The 23,753-nt window shown below is 41.3% G+C and overlaps 1 protein-coding gene and 1 long non-coding RNA gene across 7 annotated transcripts in view; one reads left to right on the forward strand and one right to left on the reverse strand.

The window, feature by feature from the left end:
- The window catches only part of CTNNA2 (catenin alpha 2), a 1,361,081-nt gene that overhangs the window by 726,009 nt on the left and 611,319 nt on the right, over positions 1 to 23,753 (reverse strand). The gene's annotated exons all lie outside the window — the stretch shown is intronic.
- The window catches only part of LOC112448799 (uncharacterized), a 54,931-nt gene that overhangs the window by 1,444 nt on the left and 29,734 nt on the right, over positions 1 to 23,753 (forward strand). For 2 of the 3 annotated variants that reach the window (XR_009496317.1, XR_009496315.1), the window contains exon 2: positions 20,089 to 20,295. This is a non-coding gene — a long non-coding RNA (uncharacterized lncRNA). Of the gene's footprint in view, positions 1 to 19,610; positions 19,706 to 20,088; positions 20,296 to 23,753 lie in introns of those variants that run through there. The other variant, XR_009496316.1, reaches the window with a different exon arrangement.

Here is a 23,753-nt window from a genome sequence, read left to right on the forward strand (position 1 = left end):
AACTGAACCCCAGACATCATGGCTGAGACGAGTGTGGTCTCTGAGGTCATCATTTCAAGCACTCTTATAAAGTAGCTGTGCAGCCCTGTGCCTTCTAATTCATTTCAGTCATGTCAGACTCTTTTTGATGCTATGGACTATAGCCTGCCAGGCTCCTCTGTCCATAGGATTCTCCAGGCAAGAATACTCGAGTGGGTTGTCATGCCCTCCTTCAGGGAATCTTCCCAACCCAGGGATTGAACCCATGTCTCTTAAGTCTCCTGGACTGGCAGACAGGTTCTTTATCACTAGTGCCACCTGGGGATCCCTGGGGAGCCCTAGACATGTTACTTGACCTCTCTGTGTCTCTGTTCCTTCATACATATCTATCTCATTGCTCCGTTGTGAAGATTTTGAAATGATATACGTAAAAAACATGTAGCACACCTTAAAGTGAAAGTTTTAGTCACTCAGCCCTGTCTGACTCTTTGTGATCCCATGGACTATAGTCTGCCAGGCTCCTCTGTCCATAGAATTCTCCAGGCAAGAATACTACAGTGGGTTGCCATTCACTTCTCCAGGGGATCTTCCCGACCCAGGGATCAAACCCAGGTCTCCAGCATTGCAGACACATTCTTTACCATCTGAGCCACTAGAGAAGCCTTAAGAAGAAGGGCTTCCCTGACCAGTGGTGGTGAGGTGGCCAAATCCTAACCTCTAGATCACCAGGGAGTGTCAGCACAACTTAAGCCCTTAACAAACAGTATTATTATTGACAAGTTGGATTTGAAACACTTCTTGCAAATATTCATGTTGCTATGGTCTAAATGCTGTGTCCCCCCAAATTTTTATGTTTAAAATTCTAACTTCCAAAAATTATAGTTTTAGGAGGTGAGTTTGGGAGGTATTTAAGTCATGAGGGTAGAACCCTCACAAATGGGATTAATGTCATTATAAGAGGCTCCAACAAAGGTCCATCTAGTCAAGGCTATGGTTTTTCCAGTGGTCATGTATGGATGTGAGAGTTGGACTGTGAACAAAGCTGAGCACAGAAGAATTGATGCTTTTGAACTGTGGTGTTGGAGAAGACTCTTGAGAGTCCCTTGAACTGCAAGGAGATCCAACCAGTCCATCCTAAAGGAGATCAGTCCTGGGTGTTCATTGGAAGGACTGATGTTGAAGTTGAAATTTCAATACTTTGGGCACCTCATGCAAAGAGTTGACTCATTGGAAAAGACCCTGATTCTGGGAGGGATTGGGGGCAGGAGGAGAAGGGGATGACAGAGGATGAGATGGTTGGATGGCATCACCGACTCAATGGACATGAGTTTGAGTGAACTCTTGGAGTTGGTGATGGACAGGGAGGCCTGGTGTGCTGCGATTCATGAGGTTGCAAAGAGTCAGACACGACTGAGTGACTGAACTGAACTGAACTGAAGAGGCTCCAAAGAAATCCCTAGTTATTTCCCCCATGTGAGGAACAGTGAAAAGGTGCCAGCTATGAACCCAGAAGAAGACTTCCTCCAAAAGCCACTACCTTGCTAGCTCCTTGACCTTACTTCCCAGCCTCCAGAACTCTGAGAAATACATTTATGTTATTCTGTTATTCATTCAGTCTATGGTATTTTGTTATAGCGGCATGAATAGACTAAGAAACTTATCTAGAGCCTTGATTCTCAAATTATGTACAAGTGAAACACCCAAGCTATACTGCTAACTTTATGTTTGATCTTCCTCAAAATCATAGCAATTAAATATGACTAGAATCACTTTTTTAGCTCATTTTTTCTTTAAATGTTAACCACCTTCTACATTAAGGCTACTTTATTTAAAAAGTGGTAACAGATGCATAATAGAGAAATATTTGAATTGCATTTGATCATGGAAGCTTGTTCTTTAGTGGACATGAATGGTCATGGGTATAATTTTCTATTGTCCCACATGATGTAACCAGACTTTCACTGTAACACACAATCCTAGTTTAACAGAGTAAAACATAAAAAATAATGAAGTATCTCAAAATCTTATTTCCCTCCAGATGTTCTACCACCTCAACTAGTTTGAAAATCACTGATCTAAATACTGCCTCATTCTTTACCTGTCCTTGCAAAAATGAAAGAAACATATGATAAATTTGAGTTGTTTGAATTATTTCTAAAAACAAAATATGAGCAAATGAATTGAGCATTCAGTTGGCCTAGTAATTAAAAAAATATTTAAATCCATATGTAGAACAACTCTTTTTTTCTCCAAAGCTAGTTTATAGGTAGAGCTTTTGAGTATTCTCTTTTCCCACCAGCACTCATTGGATGCTGGTGCTGTCTCTATCATCAAATGTTAACATAGAGATTTCTGGGGATTCTCTGATAGCTCAGTTGGTAAAGAATCCACCTGCAATGCAAGAGACCCTGGTTCGATTCCTGGGTTGGGAAGATCCACTGGAGAAGGGGAAAAAAATCTACCCACTCCAGTATTCTGGCCTATAGAACCAGTCCATAGGGTCGCTAAGAGTCAGACAGCACTGAGCAACTTTTACTTTCATTTGGGCTTCCCTTGTGGCTCAGCTGATAAAGAATCCACCTGCAATGTGGGAGACCTGGGTTCAATCCCTAGGTTGGGAAGATCCCCTGGAGAAGGGAAAGGCTACCCACTCCAGTAGTCTGGCCTGGAGAATTCCAGGGACTGTATAGTCAATGGAGCTGCAAAGAGTTGGACACGACTGAGTGACTTTTACCCACCCATAGTGATTTCTACCATTGTAGGTAAGTGGAAAACATGCAGCATGGACATCACTAGCTTCCAATACATATTCTTAAGTGTTTTCATCTTAAATATGTATTTCAAGCTCACTATGACAGATTTCCATGAGGCAAACTCACTTGGAGGAGATGGTGGACTAGGGGGTTTAAAAGGCTTTCCCTTACTCAGTGTGGACAGGGTTAAACCTAACTCATTATTTAAATGTGATCCCTCTTCTTGATTGCTGTAGCCCCTACCTGCCCCTCCCATAGGGGGTCTTGTACAATGTACAGCTCACAGCTATAGGTATGCACAACTTTATGCAGTGACCTTAAATGTGATGAGCTTGAGTCTCAAGGTCATCTGAAATCAAGCACCGTCCAGTCTTCCCAGCATTATTTCCAACTGGCGCCACTCACACTTACCAGTGAGTCCCTCACCCCTACCCACAGCCTACCCTCCTAAGCAGCACCTTGTAATAAAGAGCAGAAATTCTGGGGTTGGATGACCTGAGTTCACACACTGGTTCTGCTTCTTAGTAACTGTGTGATTCTGAAGAGATTGCCCCACCTCTCTTCTCCTCTCTACAAAATGGTGAGGATGGTAGCCCCTATCAGGAAGATAAAGTGAGAAAATGCAAATAAATATTGATTCATCTGCTTGGCCCATTTTTTTTTTTTTTAAAGCTCAGTAGATACTGCTACTGCTAATCTTATCTTTTCCTTTGCCACAACTCTCTGATTTGCTCATGACCATCTATCTTTCCCCAGTGGCTCAGATGGTAAATAATCTGCCTACAGTGTAGGAGACTCAGGTTGAATCCCTGAATTGGGAAGACCCACTGAAGGAAGAGTGCATGGCCACCCACTCCAGTATTCTTGCCTGGAGAATCCCATGGACAGAGGAGCCTGGCAGGCTATAGTTCATGGGGTCGCAAAGAGTTGGACACAACTGAAGTGACTGAGTATGCATGCATCCATCTTTTCAAAATCCATGTGTCCTTTGAGAGCCAGCCCCTTTCTCCACTAACCTACTCTAGGCCAGACTCTTGACTTTCTGGTTACTGATAGCATGTACCCCATACAGTTAGCATTGAATTATGTCCTGTTTTACTATTTCCTAGTGACAAAGTCTGTAAGAAATATTAGTCCTGTGAAATTCTCCTCAAAAAAATTACTACATTCAGCTAAGTCTGGGAGGACTATACATTGTCTCTCTCAACTTGGAAATCACAAAACACTCAAGCACAGTAAAGGCACTGAAAGGTCCTGAGTTTAAAAACAAAATCTTTCTAATATTTTTAATCTCTATTTTCTCATCACTTTAAGAAACTTGGTTTGATGTAAAGTATATTAAGAGTCCAAAGAGTCATGTGTAGCCTGCCAGGCTCCTCTGTCCATGCAATTTTTTAGGCAAGAATACCGGAGTAGTTATCATGCCCTTCTCCAGGGAATCTTCCCACCCAGGGATCAAACCTGGTTTTCCTGCATTGCAGGTGGATTCTTTACCATCTGAGCAACCAGGGAAGCCCAACGTAAAAGTAATGTGCCTCATGTCACACTCTGGAAAGTCCTGCCCTATTGCTGAATCCAGTGGAGCTGCTGGGGTCTTGGAGGTGGAGGGAGGTTTGATGCTCAAGTCTCACACCCACCTCCTTCCCTGGTTTCCCCAAAGCTGCCTTCCAAGGACTTCCATGGCACTCCAGGGACTACTGATCACAGTTAAGAGCCCACCAACACATATTCCCTCATCTGGTCCCCAGAAGGCAGCAGTAATAGTATCAGCTTTATTGTACAGATAAGAAAACGGCGGTGTATAGTGGTCATGGTTGAATGACCACATTGTCAACCAAGCAGTATGGGCAGAATCACTTGCAAATGCAATCCGTCTTTCACTGGGCCTAGCAGAATTCTTTGAACATGCAATAAATATACAGAATTCTACCTACTCTACTGAGTGACAAATACATGGCAAAGATGCAAAAAGAAATCACAGCTTTGATTTTTCTCTTTGCTAATAAAAATAGTGTCTTGATTATGGGCGTATATTTTCAAGGCACAGGGTCCACTCCTTAGAGTTTGTGCTGGGCCAAACTGCACTCTTTAGATGGCTTTGAATTGGAGTCTGCATGAGTGACATAGATTACAAGATCCAGTGGCTTAGCAGATGTTATTTGCCCTTGACATTTCACACTTTAGTCTCAGCTTTAAGATCAGGAGGAGAACAGAGGAAAGGCAGAAGTGATGATGCAATGATGAGAGGACAGGATAAGGTGAAACAGACAGGACAAAGATGAGGCTCCCTTAAAGCCCAGTACAGCTCTCTACTTAGAGTTAACCCCAATATGACTCCTTCAAGATGAATCTGACCTGGTAGCATCAGGGGCAAGACAGCAAAGATGACAACAGCTCTCTGGTCCCAGACACCACCACCTCTAGCAGCACTGACACACTAATCACCAAGACAAGCTTATAAAATGTTTCACCACTTAGCTTAAGTAAAAAATGTTTAGCAAATGTGCAAATACTGTGGATGAGAGAAACTTTGCCACGTGGGGACTAGCATTCCAGTGTATATAAAAAGATTCAATCTAGGCAGGAGGGACACTTCTTCCTGAGCAGTTAGATATAGCAGAGAAGGGAGAGGAAACCAAAGAGTGGGTGTGCCCTGGTCTTATGAGACCGGAACTCGTCCTATAGGTAGAGCTGCATCATGACAAAGGGGGAGGCTCAGCTCCTCAGAGAGTGAGGCCAGCAGATCAGGGCATCAAGAAGCAGAGCTATGATTAAATGGATATGGCACAGGGGCATCCCTGGTAGCTCGACAGTAAAGAAGTTGCTTGCAATGCAAGAGACCCTGGTTTGATCCTTGGGTTGGAAAGATCACCTGGAGAAGGGAATGGCCACCCACTCCAGTCTTCTTGCCTGGAGGATTCCATGAACAGAGGAGCCTGCCAGGCTACAGTTCATGGACTCACAAAGAGTTGGTCATGACTGAGTGACTAACACTACTACACAGCTCACTGGTCTCAGCATCTGGGCAAGAACCCAGATTTCCCTGTTCTCAGTGTAGAACTCTCTCTACTAAATCTACTAAGTCCACAGTAGACTTCCCTTTCATCCCCCTTTTCCTTGTTCTCCCCCCGCCACTCCCTTTTTACTGCACAGTCTGAGGTCAGAATTAAGTGCTTCTGTTAAATTACCTCCCAGGATTTCACAAAGAGTAATAATGTACATATTTGATCTAGCGGTCAGGGAAATGCTGTAGACAGTGATTCAGAGCATCCGTTTTTCACTTGGCCAAATTCATTTTGATGGAATTTCCCTGGGATCTGACTGAGCCAAAGTCTCCCTTAACTCGGGCCATGGGCTTTAATGAAATCAAAACTACCGCTGGGGCTGTCTCCACTTTCCTCCTCGTGTAGAAGTGTTCCCTGTGGCACTTAAACCTTAAACCAGTGCTTAGAGATTAAAAGGTGGCTCTGAAGAGCTAAAGAAATGAAGCTATGTGGGACTATATCCAATATCAAGGCTCAACCCATGAACTTACCCAAAACAGCATTACAAAGTCTGTTTGAACTGTGAGGCCTCTTGGAATGGTTTAGGATGGACACCAAGCACATTTAAAATCAAAATCAATGTCATTTAAGCCTTAACATTACCATGCAGGGTCAACAGCTTAGAAGTAAAGAGAGATGCTTTTGCAAATGAATAAATACTGATTTATTTAATGAAGAAGAATCTGATGCCAAAGCTTTAGAAAGTCACAAGTGAACAGTATCCCAAAACACAGTGCAGTGCTTTTTAAACTGTTTGAGAGATATAATAGTATATTTCAGATTTTTTTCAAATGAAATTGTATATTAATTGCTGTTGTCGTTCAGTCACTAAGTCACGTCTGACTCTTTGCGACCCCATGGAGTGCAGTGCACAAGGCTTCCCTGTCCCTCACTATCTCCCAATGTTTGCTCAAACTCATGTGCACTGAGTCAGTGATGCCACCCAACCATCTGATCCTCTGTCACTCCCTTCTCCTCCTGCTCTCAATCTTTTCTCAGCCTCGGGGTCTTTTTCAATGAATTGGTTCTTCGCATCAGGTGACCAAATTATTAGCCCTTCAGCTTCATCATCAGTCCTTCCAATGAATATTCAGGGTTGAACTGTACATGAAAATTGTACATGGAATCACAATATATAAGAGAGACAACCTCAGAGCTTGCCCTGGTATTACAGGGGAGGAGGATGCTCAGACTGCATCTTCTAGGTTTTTTCCCTATCCTTCATCTGCAAGGTATTTTCCCTTAACATCAGTGACCCACACAACTCAGTCAATGAACTGTTGATCTCGTTCACCTCTCTCCCTTTACCATAACCTAGAAAGTACCCTGGGGAAGTTGAAGCCACCACAGCCCTGGGCTTTCATTTTTGTCTCTGCCGATGACTAGCCTGATTTGCAGGAGAAACAATCACCTAAATGACAACTCCTATTTATTCTATAAAATGTGAAGAAGCAAAGTTTATATACATATCTTTGAGATATATGTATATATCACAAAGATTTGTTCAGGATCAAACTAGATTTTAAAATGCCATTTTTTACACTCTAACATTCAGATAAATGTTCAATGTTGTTGGCTATACACTTAATTCATAGCAACCTTCAAAGGAAAATAATAGAATGATAAACTTGAGTATTGTAATCTAAGGGGAGACAGAGGAAAGAAAAACAATTCTGAGTTTGGCCATAACCTTAGAGGGATATTTCATTTAGGAAATCTTCACTGCACACTTGACGGATGACAGGAGTAGTAATGATTAACACAGAGTTCTACTGCGTAATACAGACTCTGGAGAGAAATCACCATAAATTATTGATTGTCTAAATCTTCTACATATCTAAACATATACACAAAAAGAAGCTGTGTAAACAGGGAAAAAACTACACCAAAACAGGGAACTCAGGCCAAGTGTAAAGGGAATGGTTTGGCTACAGTTTTTTGGAATAGTAGATTTAGGTCTTCTCTGCAAATGTTGCTCCCTTGCTAGCTGCAGGCATCTATCAGGAGTTGGATGACAGCTGTTTACACTGGATGGGAGCATTTGGGGTAAATGTGGAAACTTCAGTTGGCAGACACCTATGTCAGCCACTAACTCATCACCTCCCCAAACACACACCCCTAGTCCTTCAACCTCTACTCACTTCTCTTTCAGAGATTTGCCACAAATGCATCAGTAAGAAGGGAGGTGCAACCTGGCAGAGACCCTCTTGACTCAGTTCAACTTAGAATGAGCATTTCTCCCTTTCTTGGAGAATTCAGTTCAGTTCAGTCATTCAGTCATGTCCAAATCTTTGTGACCCCATGGACTGGAGCATGCCAAGCCTCCCTGTCCATCACTAACTCCTGGAGCCTACTCAAACTCATGTCCATTGAGTCAGTGATGCCATCCAACCATCTCATCCTCTGACGTCCCCTTTTCCTCTTGCCTTCAATCTTTCCTGGCATCAGGGTCTTTTCAAATGAGTCAGTTCTTTGCATCAGGTGGCCAAAGTATTGGAGTTGCAGCTTCAACATCAGTCCTTCCAATGAATATTCAGGACTGATTTCCTTAGGATTGATAGGTTGGATCTCCTTGCAGTCCAAGGGACTTTCAAGAGTCCTCTCCAACATCACAGTTAAAAGCATCAATTCCTTGGTGCTTAGCTTTCTTCATAGTCCAACTCTCACATCCATACATGACTACTGGGAAAAAAAAAACATAGCTTTGACTAGATGGACCTTTGTTGGCAAAGTAATGTCTCTGCTTTTTAATATGCTGTCTAGGTTGGTCATAACTTTTCTTCCAAGCAGCCAAGTGTCTTTTAATTTCATGGCTGCAGTCACCGTCTGCAGTGATTTTGGAGCCCCCCAAAATAAAGTCTCTCACTGTTTCCATTGTTTCCTCATCTATTTGCCATGAAGTGATGTGACCAGATGCCATGATCTTAGGTTTTTGAGTGTTGAGCTTTAAGCCAACTTTTTCACTCTCTCTTTCACTTTCATCAAGAGGCTCTTTAGTTCTTCTTGCTTTTTGCCATAAGGGTGGTGTCATGATTCAAGGTCACCAATAAGTCATCTCACCCATGCATGTATGACCCTGATACTTTGGGAAAGAGTCTTATCTTTTTATTACACCCCCACAGGAAATATAATAATCATCAATTTGGAGGTAATGTTAATTGGGCGAAGCAGCTGGCAGTGGAGGCCAAATATTAAAACAAGGCAAAAACGATCAGAAACTGCAAACAGAAAGAGTTTTTTAAAATGCTGTCCCTAAATATTAAAAGGGTGAGCTCCATTAATTTTAGATTTTTGCAGTGATTGTGGTTTTGTTTGCTCATTTGTTTTTCATCATCTCCCACCAACCCCCAGCAGATATTAATTCACCTTTGCATCAAAGGTTTTCTTTGTATTGTCAGAAACCGCAAATACTCATTTAATGCCTTCAAACAATGCCACAGAGCAGTGTGCCATGATATAGCTATGTCTCTCTAATTATGGATGTTTGTAAATCAATATGACAGTAGAGAAATCATCCCTTTCCATTTCCCACCGTTCTCTAAAATATGTTCTTAGAGGGAACTCCAGACACCCAAGTCTCTAAATTTAGAACTGCAGAGTCATTTTTGAGTCTTCTCCAACTTTGCTCTCCATGTGACTTTAATGGCCAAGAACCAAGGATTTTTCATCTGTAAATGTTCTAATATCGATGTTGTTATTGATTTGGTCACTAAGTCATGTCTGATTCTTTGCAACCCCATGGACTGTAGCCCGCCAGACTGCTCTTTCCATGGGACTACCCAGGCATGAATACTGGAATGGGTTGCCATTTCCTTCTCCAGGGGATGTTTCTGATCTAGGGATCAAACCCATGTCTCTTTGTTGGCAGGCAGATTCTTTACCATTGAGCTACCAGGGAAGCCCCTCTAATATCCATCTTTCCTCATAATTTCTACCACCTTGGCTTTCTCCAGGCCCACAGTACTTCTTACCCAAATTGTTGCAGTGTTCTCCTAACAGGTCTCCTTCCCTTGACTCTTCCATATCATTCTATTCTAGATGCTCTGCTGAGTTAAATTTTTTGAAACACAATGTGAGTAGGTCAGTGCATAACTACAAATGTCCTATGGTCCCTGTGCTCATGGGAGACTTAAATGGTCAAATGCAGATAATAAGATTTGCTTAATTCCTTTCTCTCTCATTAGGAGGTAAGCTATATGAAAGCAGGGGCTTTGAGTCTGAACTGTGCTGGGCATGTAAAACTGTAGCAACAGTAGCAGGTGCAGTATGGATTTGTTGAAATAATAAGTGAATATAAAATGCATGGACAGTTGGATGAATGGATGGATGGATAGATAAATAATGCCTCTTTAAATGGTTTGCTTAGAGTATTAAATAGAATAATGTAAATAATGTAAATAATGTAAAAAAATAATGTAAAAAACTCAGGGCTTCTCTGGTGGCTCATGGGTAAAAAATCTGCCTGCCAATGCAGGAGACTCGAGTTTAATCCTTGGGTGGGGAAGATCTCCTGGAGAAGGAAATGGCAACCCACTCCAGTATTCCTGCCTGGAGAATCCTATGGATAAGGAGCCAGTAGGCCGCAGTCCAGTCAGTCACAAAAGAGTCTGTTGTGATTAAACAATAGCAGCATAAAGGAATCAAGCACAGTCAAAGTAGTTCCCTTCCTTTTTTTCTCTATTAGTCTTCTTGTACTGCTCAGGGCCATCTCCCAATCATGAAAGGCCAAAACAAATGATGGAAGGATCATGTACTCCATCCTTCCTTCAAAGGGAAAGTACTCAATTCTGAGACTTTAGCTTAGGATTGACGCCCCTGCATTTGTTAGGAATCAACTCTGGTAGTGAGATCCTGGAACATAAGAGGCTGCCTGCAGTAGTACATGGGTAGGGATGGTTCTTGCAAAAGTATATCTTGGGCCTTTACTGGGACAGGTAAGGATATCTTGGGCCTGTACTGGGATGATATGGAGAAAGGACAAGTTTGAGACAGAATTCCCAGGCAGAATTGGAGAGTGTGACAGAGACCACCTTTTTCACTTGGCCTCAGTCTCTTGAGTTCTGCTAGAGACTCAGGTGCCTTTCATATCTTTTTTTTTTTTTTTTTTTTTTTAACATATAAAGTATAAACAAATTGACTTTTGATAGCTGAAAGCTATCAACAACAAATTCTGGTACAGCCTTTAATACTGAGGTCCTAGGGAGTGGGTATCCTATGGAGAAGGCAGAAATGACAAGGAGCACAACTCCCTACAAGCAGAGGGTTTGAAAAGGCACTTTTTTTTTTTTTTTTAAAGCCCATTTTGTGGAAGAAACCAGCTGTCTCTTAATTGCTATCTGCACTGTGGTTTCTCCTAGGGGTTGGAGAAGGTAGTGGATTAAAGAAAAAGTTTTGAAGGCCATAGGCATGAATATCCAAATGATATAAATTTTAATACATATTTTTAAAAGGGTTAGGCAGTGATGAAAAGATATGATGGCTTTGCTTTTATTTCTTGGTTCGATTAAAATCCCTCCAAAAGTGCAGTGGCTATCTCTTTGGAAATTTTGCAGAATTTTAAACTTTGGAAAGATTTTCCCTTTCACGGTCACAAATCTCTGAAAAAGCCTTTGGCTGCAGGAGTCCGGCTCCAAGTCAAGACTGGGGCAAAGGCTTTGCACGTGTTTCTGAAAGGTAGATGGCTTGGAATGAGCACCTTCCAGTTAGGAGTGAAACTACCTAGTTATCTAAATGAAACAGAAAAATGTATGAAATATTCCCCTCATCCCAACTAGATAAGAGGACCTAGCTCTCAAGATGTTATCCACAGTCTATCATTTAAGACTCTTCAGCTATTTCAGCTATAGCATTTCCTAAAAAAAAAAAAAATTGTTCCAAATAACATTGTAAATTTTACGGCCTGCTCAATCTATGCTTCTGAATGGAAGAGGCAACAGGAATGCATTTAAACAGAGTGTCAAAGAAATGAATCTCCAGTTTATTGCTACTATTCATCTTGGCTAGTAAATGGCCTCCATACTATTCTTCATTCATTAAAAATGGTTCATTTCCTTTGGCCTTTATTCATTGCCTAATATCCCTAATGAACTTAATGTAGCAAGTGATGTAATCAGACAAAAGAACTGTAAGAATATTTTTCTGCCACTATAAGCAGAATTAAATCATATTTAATTGGGAATATAGTGTTCACCCAAAGTCTTGATTAACTATGCATCACCCACACTGTTGTCTATTCTCAGCACTGCTCTCATTAAAGCAGGAGGAAAGCACCAGCTCTCAGGCTCAGTTCTCTATGTCAGCCACAGCCACATACCAGGCAGGCGGCTAACTAGTCCCAGCCATGGATTAGTCACTGCTTTCAGTGATCCTTAATCCTCCATGGATAAGAATGCACAAAGTGGTGTACATGAGACAAGAATGAGGCGACACCCGTGGTACCTGCTTTATAACCAGAGCAGAGGAGAGAGTTAAGCAGAGCTGGGAAGAGTTGAGAGGCAATGGCTTCTGGATGGCTTTTGCCGAAAATAGTCACTGCCCTGGGGTTAGGATGAGAGAATTCTATTTTCAGAAAGGGAAATTGAGAATACAGAAAAGTGGCAAATAAAAAAATCTGCATCAAAAAAAAAATCATCAAGGACTTCAAGAGAAGCAAACCCCAGCTGGAGTGCCTGCTTGAAAGGCACACCAGGCTCGAGAGTTTGTGCCAGACCCTAGAGGAGCAGGAAAGGCCTGTAGGGTTTGTTTTGTGTTTGTTTGCTTTTGCTTTCTTAGCAGAAATAGACATGGTGGAAAAGGTGTTTTGAGAAGCACGGTTTGGTAGTAAATAGTTCAGCTGGAGGATCATTGATGATTTTGCAGCAATTGGGTCAAGAGGCAAGAAGGTCTTGGGCCAGGTGATAACAATGTGGTACCAAAGTGGGGGTTTCCCAAGAGGCCCAGTGGGGGAAGAAGTGGTGATGAACTGGAAATCATTATGGACAGGTAATAGCTCAGGCAGTAAGGAATCTGCCAGCAATGCAGGGGACCCAGGTTCGATCCCTGGACTGGGAAGATCCTCTGCAGAAGGGAATGGCTACCCATTGCAGTATGTTTGCCTGGAGAATTTCATGTACAGAGGAGCCTGGTGAGCTATAGTCCATGGGGTTGCAAAGAGTTGAACATGACTGAGCAACTTTCACTCCCCACCCCACCCCACCCCCACACACACAGAGGTAAAGGAGAAAGATGGGGTTAAAAACTGCTGGATGCATTTGAGTCACTTCTTACTCTGACCCCCATCATGTCTGTCCTTCCTTTCCACCAACCAGGGAATAGCTCCATGCCACCTGTCCATCATCTCAGAATCACTCAGCTGAGCATAACTCTCCCCACACTGAGCTGCGTAGCACTCATGGGCATGGCAGGCCACATGGCAGCCCTTCTTGGAAGCTTTCTCAGCAGGCTGCATATTGCTCTCAGCTCCTCAGGGCAGCAAGTTCTCTGTAGCATTTCTATAATCACCACCATGTCTCAAGGCCTAGTGCACACAGCACTGTAGGTGCCACATAAATATTTGTAGAGAGAATAGAGAACTTAGCGCCATAGCAATCTTCAAGTATTTTCAATAAGGGCTGAAGTCCTGGCTGAGTGACTCAGCAGTAAAGAATTTGCCTGCAATGCAGGAGACGCAGAAGATGTGGGTCCATCCTTGGGTCTGGAAGATCTCCTGGGGGAGGGCATGGCAACCCATTCTAGTATTCTTGCCTGGAGAATCTCATGGACAGTGGAGACTGGAGGGCTACGGTCCATAGGGTCAAAAAGAGTCGGACACAACTGAAGCAACGGAGTAGACACACACGCAAAGTCCAGGCCAAGTGAATAAAATCTCTCCTTTATATAAGTGTTCTCTAGCGACTCAAAATGATTATCTTCTGCCCAGTGTTACTTTCTGATAAAGGTCAAACAAGCTTGAAAAAACAACAGAAAAACCTCCATTTGATTTGACATTTGTGAAGAGAGCCAAGAATCCCGATTGATGATAACCTCTACCTTCCTTGTTCTGCTTCATCATCAGACCACAAGGCAGGTACAAGACTTCTCACAGATTTCAAATCTGTATTTTGTTGAGTTTTCTCATTTAGTTGTGGTGAAGGTAATTCCTCCCAGCGAAAAGGCCAAATATCAACCGTCAATTTGCATAAAGGACAAACTCAGTAGGATGCTCTTTATGCACTGTGCCTAATAATATAATCTGTCTCATGTTTGAAGGACACATTTACGAAAATAATTTTATGTGGTGCTCACATATTAATAAGCTAGTGGGAGCTCAATATATAGCAAATTCTTCTGACCTATGCAAATAATATTGTAAGGCTTATTAAGAGACAATAGTAAGATGGCAGAGTAGAATGATGCACACTCATCTCCTCCTGTGAGAACACCAAAATTGCAACTAGCTGTTGAACAACCATCAACAGGAGGACACTGGAACCCACCAAAATAAGATACTCCACATCCAAAGACAAAGAAGAAGCCACAGCAAGACAGTAGGTGATACACAATCACAATAAAATCAAATCCCATACTCAATGGTGGATGACCCACAAACTGGAGAACAATACCACCAAAGAAGTTCTCCTGCTGTTGTGAAGGTTCTGAGCCCCATGTCAGACTTGCCAGCCCAGGACACGGACAGAGGGACTGGGAATCCCCAGGGAATCTGGCCTTGAGGGTAAGTGGGATTTGATTATGCACCTTCCAGAGGACTGAGGAAAACAGAGACTCCAGTCTTGAAGGCACAAACAAAATTTTGCATGCACCAAGACCCAGAGGAGAAGAGCAGTGACCCTACAGGAGACTGAATCAATACTACATGTTGGTGTTAGAGGGCCTCCTGTGGAGGTGTGGGTCAGCAGGGGCTCACCGGAGGGACAGGGGCACTAGAAGGTCCCCCTTGGCATAAACCTTCTTGGAGTTGCCATTAACCCTACCGTAGAGCCCATGGACACCAGGGCTGGGTGACCCCAGGCCAAACAACTACCACAAAGGGAGTGTAACCCCACGCATCAACAGATAATTGGATTAAAGCTATACTGGCCAGCAGAGCAAGACCCAGTTTTTCCCATCACCAGTCCCCTACATCAAGAAGCTTACACAAGCCTTTTAGTCTCATCCATCAGAGGGCAGACAGAAGAAGAAGCACAGTCTCACAGTGACTAATAAAAAAATATATATTACAGAAAGTTAATCACAATGAAAAAAGCATCAAGTTTTGTGCCATATAAAGGGACAAGATAAAACCCCAGAAATACAATGAAATGAAGTGGAGATAGGCAACCTTCCAGAAAAAGAATTCAGAATAATGATAGTGAAGGTGATCCAGGATCTTGGGAAAAGAATGGAGGCAAAGATTGAGAAGATGCAGGAAATGTTTACCAAAGACCTAGAAGAACTAAAAGACAAACAGAGGTGAATAATATACTAGAAGGAATCAACAGGAGAATAACTGAGGCAGAAGAACAGATAAATGACCTGGAGGACAAAATGGTAGGAATCACTGCCACAGAACAGAATACAGATAAAAGGATGAAAAGAAATGAAGACAGCCTAAGAGGCCCCTGGTACAACATTAAACGCACCAACATTTGCATTATAGGGGTCCCAAAAGGAGAAGAGAGAGAAAAAGGACCTGAGAAAACATTTGAAGTGATAACAGATGAAAACCTCCCAAATATGGGAAAGGAAATAGTCAACCAAGTCCAGGAAGTACAGAGAGTCCCAGGAAGGATAAACCCAAGCAGGTGATATAGATTTATATGATATAGGTGATATGTGTTTGGTGATATGAAGTTCTATTATTTTTCTGTTGACCAATCATGATACAATGATATTAAGTGAGTAATAGTTGCATAGTCACAATAGTAAAAGATGTTTATGTTTTCACAATCAAGAGCCAAAGAATAAAATATAATTACAATTGCAAGCCATAATGGGAACATGATTAACTGAGCAATATGAAATAATTGCATACAGTTCGGGGTGGGGTGTCAAGCAGAGTCATGTGGCAAATGGAGGAGCATACATGCACATGTTTTCATCCACCCAGTCAGTCTATATTTTTTGGTTGGCGCATTTAATCCATTTACATTTAAGGTAATTATCAATATGTATGATCCTGTTACCATTTTCTTAATTGTTTGGGATTTATTTTCTGTAGGTCTTTTCCTTCTCTTGTGTTTCTTGCCTAGAGAAGTTCCTTTAGCCTTTGTTGTAAAGCTGGTTTGGTGGTGCTGAATTCTCTTAACTTTTGCTTGTCTGGAAAGTTTTTGATTTCTCCATCAAATTGGAAGGAGAGTCTTGTTGGGTAGAGTATTCTTGGTTGTAAGTTCTTCTCTTTCATCACTTTAAATATAATCATGCCATTCCCTTCTGCCTTGTAGAGTTTCTGTTGAGAAATCAGCTGATAGCCTGATGGGACTTCCTTTGTGTGTTATTTCTGATCTTTCCCTCATTGCTTTTAATATTTTATCTCTGTCTTTAATTTTTGTCAGTTTGATTACAATGTGTTTCGGTGTGTTCCTCCTTGGGTTTATCCTACCTAAGACTCTCTGTGCTTCCCGGACTTGGTTGACTATTTCCTTTCCCATATTTTGGAAGTTTTTGTCTATTATCTCTTCAAATATTTTCTCAGGTCCTTACTGTCTCTCTTCTCCTCTGGGACCCCTATAATGTGAATGTTGGTGCATGCAAAGATGGGCTCAATAAAGGACAGAAATGGTATGGACCTAAGAGAAGCAGAAGATATTAAGAAGAGGTGGAAAAAATACACAGAAGAACTGTACAAAAAGATCTTCACGACCCAGATAATCAGCATGGTGTGATCAATCACCTAGAGCCAGACATCCTGGAATGTGAAGTCAAGTGGGCCTTAGGAAGCACCACTACGAACAAAGCTAGTGGAGGTGATGGAATTCCAGTTGACCTATTTCAAATCCTAAAGGATGATGCTCTGAAAGTGCTGCACTCAATATGCCAGCAAATTTGGAAAACTCAGCAGTGGCCACAGGACTGGAAAAGGTCAGTTTTCATTCCAATCCCAAAGAAACGTAATGCCAAAGAATGCTCGCACTACCACACAATTGCACTCATCTCACATGCTAGCAAAGTAATGCTCGAAATTCTCCAAGCCAGACTTCAGCAAAACGTGAACCATGAACTTCCAGTTGTTCAAGCCGGATTTAGAAAAGGCAGAGGAACCAGAGATCACATTGCCAACATCCACTGGATCATCAAAAAAGCAAGGAAGTTCCAGAAAAAAAATCTACTTCTGCTTTATTGACTATGCCAAAGTCTTTGACTGTGTGAATCACAACAAACTGTGGAAAATTCTGAAAGAGATGGGAATACCAGACCACCTAACCTGCCTCTTGAGAAATCTGTATGCAGGTCAGGAAGCAAATTAGAACTGGACATGGAACAACAGACTGGTTCCAAATATGAAAAGGAGTATGTCAAGGCTGTATATTGTCACTCTGCTTATTTAACTTATATGCAGAGTACATCATGAGAAATGCTGGACTGGATGAAGCACAAGCTGAAATGAAAATTGCTGGGAGAAATATCAATAACCTCAGATATGCATATGACACCATCCTTTATGGCAGAAAATGATGAAGAACTAAAGAGCCTCTTGATGAAAGTGAAAGAGGAGAGTGAAAAAGTTGGCTTAAAGCTCAACATTCAGAAAACCAAGATCATGGCATCTGGCCCCATCATTTCATGGCAAATAGATGGGGAAGCAGTGAAAACAGTGGCAGACTTTTTTGGGGGGCTCCAAAATCACTGCAGATGGTGACTGCAGCCGTGAAATTAAAAGACACTTCATCCTAAGGAGAAAAGTTATGACCAACCTAGACAGCATATTAAAAAGCAGAGACATTACTTTGTCAACAAAGGTTCATCTAGTTAAGGCTATGTTTTTTTCCAGTAGTCATGTACGGATATGAGAGTTGGACTATAAAGAAAGCTGACCTCTGAAGAATTGATGCTTTTGAACTGTGGTGTTGGAGAAGACTCTTCAGAGTCCCTTGGACTGCAAGGAGATCCAACTAGTCCATACTAAAGGAAATCAGTCCTGAATATTCATTGGAAGGACTGATGTTGAAGCTGAAACTCCAATACTTTGGCCACCTGATGCGAAAAACTGACTCTTTTGAAAAGACCCTGATGAAAGATTGAAGGCGGAAGGAGAATTGGACCACAGAGGATGAGATGGTTGGATGGCATCACCAACATGATGGACATGAGTCTGAGTAAATTCCGGGAGTTGGTGATGGATAGGGAAGCCTGGTGTGCTGCCGTCTATAAGAGTCAGACACGACTGAGTGATTAAACTGAACTGAACCACTATCACCAAAACTAGGATCTAATATAAAAACCTGTAATCACTTTTTAAAATCTAGATGCATATCAGAATTATCTTGAAATCTTTTTGAAAAATACAAATGCTCAGGTATTGCTTTGTTTCTCCAGAGTTCCAGATATGTTTCTGATGAGCAGTCATGTTTAAAAACAACTGGATTATATGATGGTCTTTTACTTTTATCTAGTTTGTTTCACTTTTTCTATTTCATATTCAGTGCTCCCATTTATTTTAGTTTATGTTCTTGAATTTCTCCATATCTTCATTTTTAATGTTCTTTCTAAAGTGTAGTAGAAAAGTTTTTGTATACATACATACATATATATAAATGTATAATATATATGTTAGAAAACTTATGAATTTTTTCCTAACTAAAAAAAATTATGATATTTTGATTCCACTTGTTTGATTTAGTATCAATAGGATGCTAGATTTATAACTAAAAAATATATATATGCAACAAGAAACAAAGGTTTACTATATACCACAGGGAACTATAGTCAATATCTTGTAATAACCATGATGGAAAATAATTTCAAAAATAATATATGTGTATTTGCATAACTGCCTCACCTTGCTGTGCACCTGAAACATTGTAAGTCAGCTGTACTTCAATGAAAGATATATATTAAAAAAAGAATGAGACAGTAGTAACTTGACAATTGTGACCCAAACACTCAGGTATTTAGCTGATATCCCAACGACCTCAATGTATCTTAGAAGCCAAGAGACCTTAAGACTTCAAAAACTCTGCTCATGTGCATTCCAGAATAAGCTGGAAAAGAGAAATATTGAACTGGTACCAATGGAACATCAGAAATGAACAGTAAAAATTGGCAGCTTCCTGGACAAATCAAGTCTTCACTACACAGTTTTAACTCTATATAAAGTAAATTCATTTAATTAGTGGCTACATCTGTGTTTGAATATAGGACATATTTCAAAGCAAAGCAAATTTTAAAATATCATGAATTATGTTGGATTATCCACATGTCATATTTCATTCATCTGTGCAGACAGCCTGAATCTGATCATCATTGAGGAAAATGATTCTAGAACATGGATGCTATATACCTGCAAAGGGGCTAGTCTTCTTCCTCATAGATGTCATATCCTTGGAGGGAATGAATAAGGAAATGAGCCCCAAGGAGCTGATTAATGGGCATCCCTTCCAGAGTGATTCATATGCCACCCCTGCCTGTGTGACCATTATGGATTTATTAACATTAAAGCAATGCTATTCAAAGAGGTATCAAAACATTTTCATGTGATGGAACGCCAGGTGAAATATTACTGCAACCTCTCAGCAGACTGAAACAAGCTGAGATAATTGCACCGCCAAGGAGAACAGACTCAACCTCCAGATGCCACTTAAGGTCCTGAGTTCTGTCTTCTAGAATTTCTTTACTTGAGGTAATAATGGCCTGATGTTATGCTTAGAATCAGCCCCCCTCATATTGTGATACCCAATGGATACCACTAATTGCAACCCTTCTGCTCCAACACATCTTCCAAGACTTAATTACAGAGTAAGTGAGGGAGTCCTGGCTGAGGAGTTCCTGTCATTTCCTGGGTACTTCCAGCTACATTCCTGGTTCACTGAGGGCAGGGTAGGGGTGGAGGGTGGAGAGCAACAGAGTGGAGACCAGGGCCCTGTCTCTTCAGAGAGTGAAGAGCTGGAACGAGGTAATTATTTGAGAAAAGATATCATGCACATGAGCATCAAGTACAGATTACCAAACAAAAGTGAAGCCATGTTTAGAAAATGTACCAAAACCCTTCCTTGACATTTTTCTTCAGAACTATTTTCATTTCTGAAAATAAAAATTAATTTCCTACTTTCTGAATTTAGCAATCTTTTCCTCATATGCTATATCCCATTCCTCATAGGTCTTCAAATCTTTTTCTATAGGACAGAAAGAAATAGAGCAATGCCTGCCTTCAGCAAGCTCATCACCATGCTGGGGATCCCATGATGGTTCATGTGAGAAGTAAGCTGACCTTCCAAGGCAGAGGATGGTCACTTTCTGAAAAGTCATTTTCAGAAAGTCAGTCTCTGAAGGTGATACTGTGCTTATGAACTGGAGGAACAAGAGCAAGGAGTGACAAAGTCTAGCAAGTAAGAAAGTTTTATTTGAATATAATCACACTATTTTTCCATGTTTACTATCAAGCGTGTTAGTTGCTCAGTCGTGTCCAACTCTTCTTGACCTCATAGACTGTAGTCTGCCAGAGTCCTCTGTCCATGGGATTCTCCAGGCAAAAGTACTGAGTGGATAGCCATTCCTTTCTCCAGGAGATCTTCCTGACCCAGGGACCAAACCAGGGTCTCTTGCATTGCAGGCAGATTCTTTACCATCTGAGCCAGCAGGGAAGCCCAGGCCACCTACTAAATGCTCCTGAAGATAGATCTGTGACCTTAAAGAGGATACTGGGTTATTCTAAACCATAAGCTCTCTCCTCATGCTTATTTAGTTATGTATGCTGTACGGGCCTGGTGGATGGCTGAGTTATTATACTAAGTCTCTTTCTCTCTCTCTTTTTAACATTATCTAACCATGCCGCTCAGTCTGATTCCTGAGCATTTCCACCCTCAGGCCTTTCTTTTCCCAGTCTGTCCCCATGAACCAGAATGTCTTTGTCCTCTTTAAGCACACTGACTGGTCTGGAGGCTCTTGCTCAAGCTCCGTACTCCCAACCAACAGCACTGCCTTCCTATTCTGGTTTCCTGAAACATTTGTCATTTTGTCACTTAATCATTTACTAACTTTGTTGTTATTCCATTTCTCCATGCCACCATGTACTGCATCTTTGATGAGATCTTAAGATGCCTGAGGACAGCAAATTGAAAACTCCTGACTAGGTTTCAGTTCTTGGTAATGAACCAAGCAAAAGATGTGCCAAGAGCAGTGGCCAGCTTGGAGCTTATATGGGATCCCAAGGAATGGGGAGAACTAGAGGAGAGAAAACAGGCCAATGGGGAGCAGAGTGATTTCAGGGCCAGCTCTGTGCCTGGGAAAGTCACTGGAGTTCCAGGTCAGGCTTAAAGACTTTACCATGGTGCTAACAGATGCTTCTCATGGACAGGGGATTAATTTAGGAGTACATTTCTTAAGTGAAATGAACCAACCTCTGTGGATCTAAAGCTGCAAAAGTCAGAAAGTAACTCCTCTGCTCCATTATGCATTAGTTTAATACTTTTTTCCCCTACTCTTCCCCTCAAACTGCAGAAAAGAATCTGTTCAAGAGAAGTGGGAAGAAGCAAAGAACCCCAAAAGAGGGAATCAAAGAGGAAAAGTAGAGAACTTGAAGGTTTGCTGATTTCACAATTTGGCCAGGACAGATCACATCTGTCCTGCAGATCTGGTCCTCTTGGAGGGGATGTGCCAAGAAACAGTGTTCAGTTCTGGTTCTACTTTTCCTCCTCACCATATCCACATCCAAAGAACTTCTGCAAGAATTCAAACTAGCTGAAAACTTTCATCATCCCAGTTTTGTATATCCCTATTATACTCATAAATTAGAGAAAAGAAAAAACCACAAACACAGAAGCTCTAAGTAAAATAACACAAAATAAAGCAAAGTATCAGCCATCACCACCACGACAATAAAACTTTCATAGATAGAATCCTAGCGAAGTCCCAATTTAGTCACAGATCTTCACAAGTTACAGGAAGGTAAGAAGTTAGACTCAAGCATTTTAGAAATATTCTTATACCTAAACCTGTAAAACCATCATCTGCTTAAATACAACAATCAGAAAATTCAATTAACCAGAATACCTCATTCCTCACACATTTTAGTTCCTTGGGGTTTTAACTGCCTCCAATCTGCCATCTACAACATTAAGTGTGTCTAATTTTCAAAACAGAACATATAATTATTCCTTTTTGTCAATGAAAATCTTGGGTGGAAATAATCACCAATGTGAACTTTGCCATTCCAGGTTGTTAAATTCAAATGAATATAAATGCTGTTCTCTGTAAATTATCTCTCTAATTTGAGGCATAAATGGGCTTTTTGCCCTCACCTTCAAGGCTTGCCTTCAATATTCTGTGAAAGACAAATTACATTATTATCTTAGGAAAGTCTGCTGAAAACTATTGAATTTTCAGTTCTAGAAGCTGAAGATATTTCTTGTTTGACAAAGTATATCAATACTTGTCACTGACACAGGGATTGGATTTTTAAGGCATTTGTGGAACAAAAGAAACAAATTTTACCATGGCATTCATTTTAAAACAAAACATCTAAATAAATCAGATCTGGCTAGCAACACACCTGGAGCCTTGACTGGGGTTAATTATACATAGAGTTGGCAAATCTACAGCCATAACCAACCAGCAGACAGCAGGACTACTCAGATCATCTCAGCACTGACACATCACAGTAGTTGAGTCTCAAACACATTCAGGGGTTAAGTCTCAGCTGATGAACCGCATGGCAGCCACCAGAGGACTTTGTTGATGATGGACACTTGAAGCAACTTTCTTCTAGATTTGGTCTTCCTGTTACTGTTGCTTTTTAATGGCAAAATAGGAATTAAGATGAGCGCTCACAATGATAGTGGAAACACACTTATGGTTTATTAAGTGCTGACCCCATGCTGAGCACAATGTTCACAGCTGCATATTCATTTCATGGATTCACTTGTTTAAAACTCACAGCCTCCGAGTTTGCTATGCTGTTCATTTCACAGATGAGGAAACTGAGTCCTAAAAGAATTAAGCCACTTGCCTAAGGTTAAGAGGATAGTTCATGTGACAGAAGAAGTATTTGAATCAGTAAATGAGAAAAGCGTCATAGGGGAAAAAAAAAAAAGAGTAGGGGGGAAGCTAATGGAATTCAGCAGAATACTTAAATTCTATTGACTATCATTCCTTTCTGTCCTTCAAATTGAGTATCAGGTGACTGTAGGTACTCATCTCTCATCCCCAAATTCAGGAGGCTGAAAAATTTCTTCTGCTCACACTACTCAGTAGTGACAGTAACACAGTAACAGCAAATACTTATAAAGCTGTAATTCTCTGCCAGGCTCCTTTGTTAGCACTTTATGATTATTATCTGCTTTTACAAGAGCAGAAACTGAGGCATGGTTAATGCACTAATTTGGTTAATTTGTCCACTGTCACGTGACTGAGTGGGGATTTTAAGTGGGAATAATTTGGCTCCAAGGTCTGTTTTCTTAGTCACCACATGCATGCTAAAGTCGCTTCAGTTGCGCTGGACTCTATGTGACCCAATGGACCATAGCCTGCCAGGCTCCTCTGTCCATGGGATTCTCTAGGCAAGAATACTGGAATGGGTTGCTGTGCCCTCTTATACAGGGGATCTTCCCAGCCCAGGGATTGAACCTGTGTCTTTTATGTCTCCTGCATTGCCAGGTGGGTTCTTTACCACAAGCACCACCTGGGAAGCCCCATGAATTTAATATCCAATTTCAAATCTGTCAGTTGCTGGGCATAGGAACAGGAGGACAAAACTTGAAATCTTCCCTGTCCTCATTAACATTTCAACAGAGGCAGGTATGTCTCTGGTTCCACCCAATTTACATAACATGGAATCACCAGGAGACCT

This window comes from Bos taurus, chromosome 11, assembly GCF_002263795.3.
Source record: "Bos taurus isolate L1 Dominette 01449 registration number 42190680 breed Hereford chromosome 11, ARS-UCD2.0, whole genome shotgun sequence".
Lineage (NCBI taxonomy): Eukaryota > Metazoa > Chordata > Mammalia > Artiodactyla > Bovidae > Bos > Bos taurus.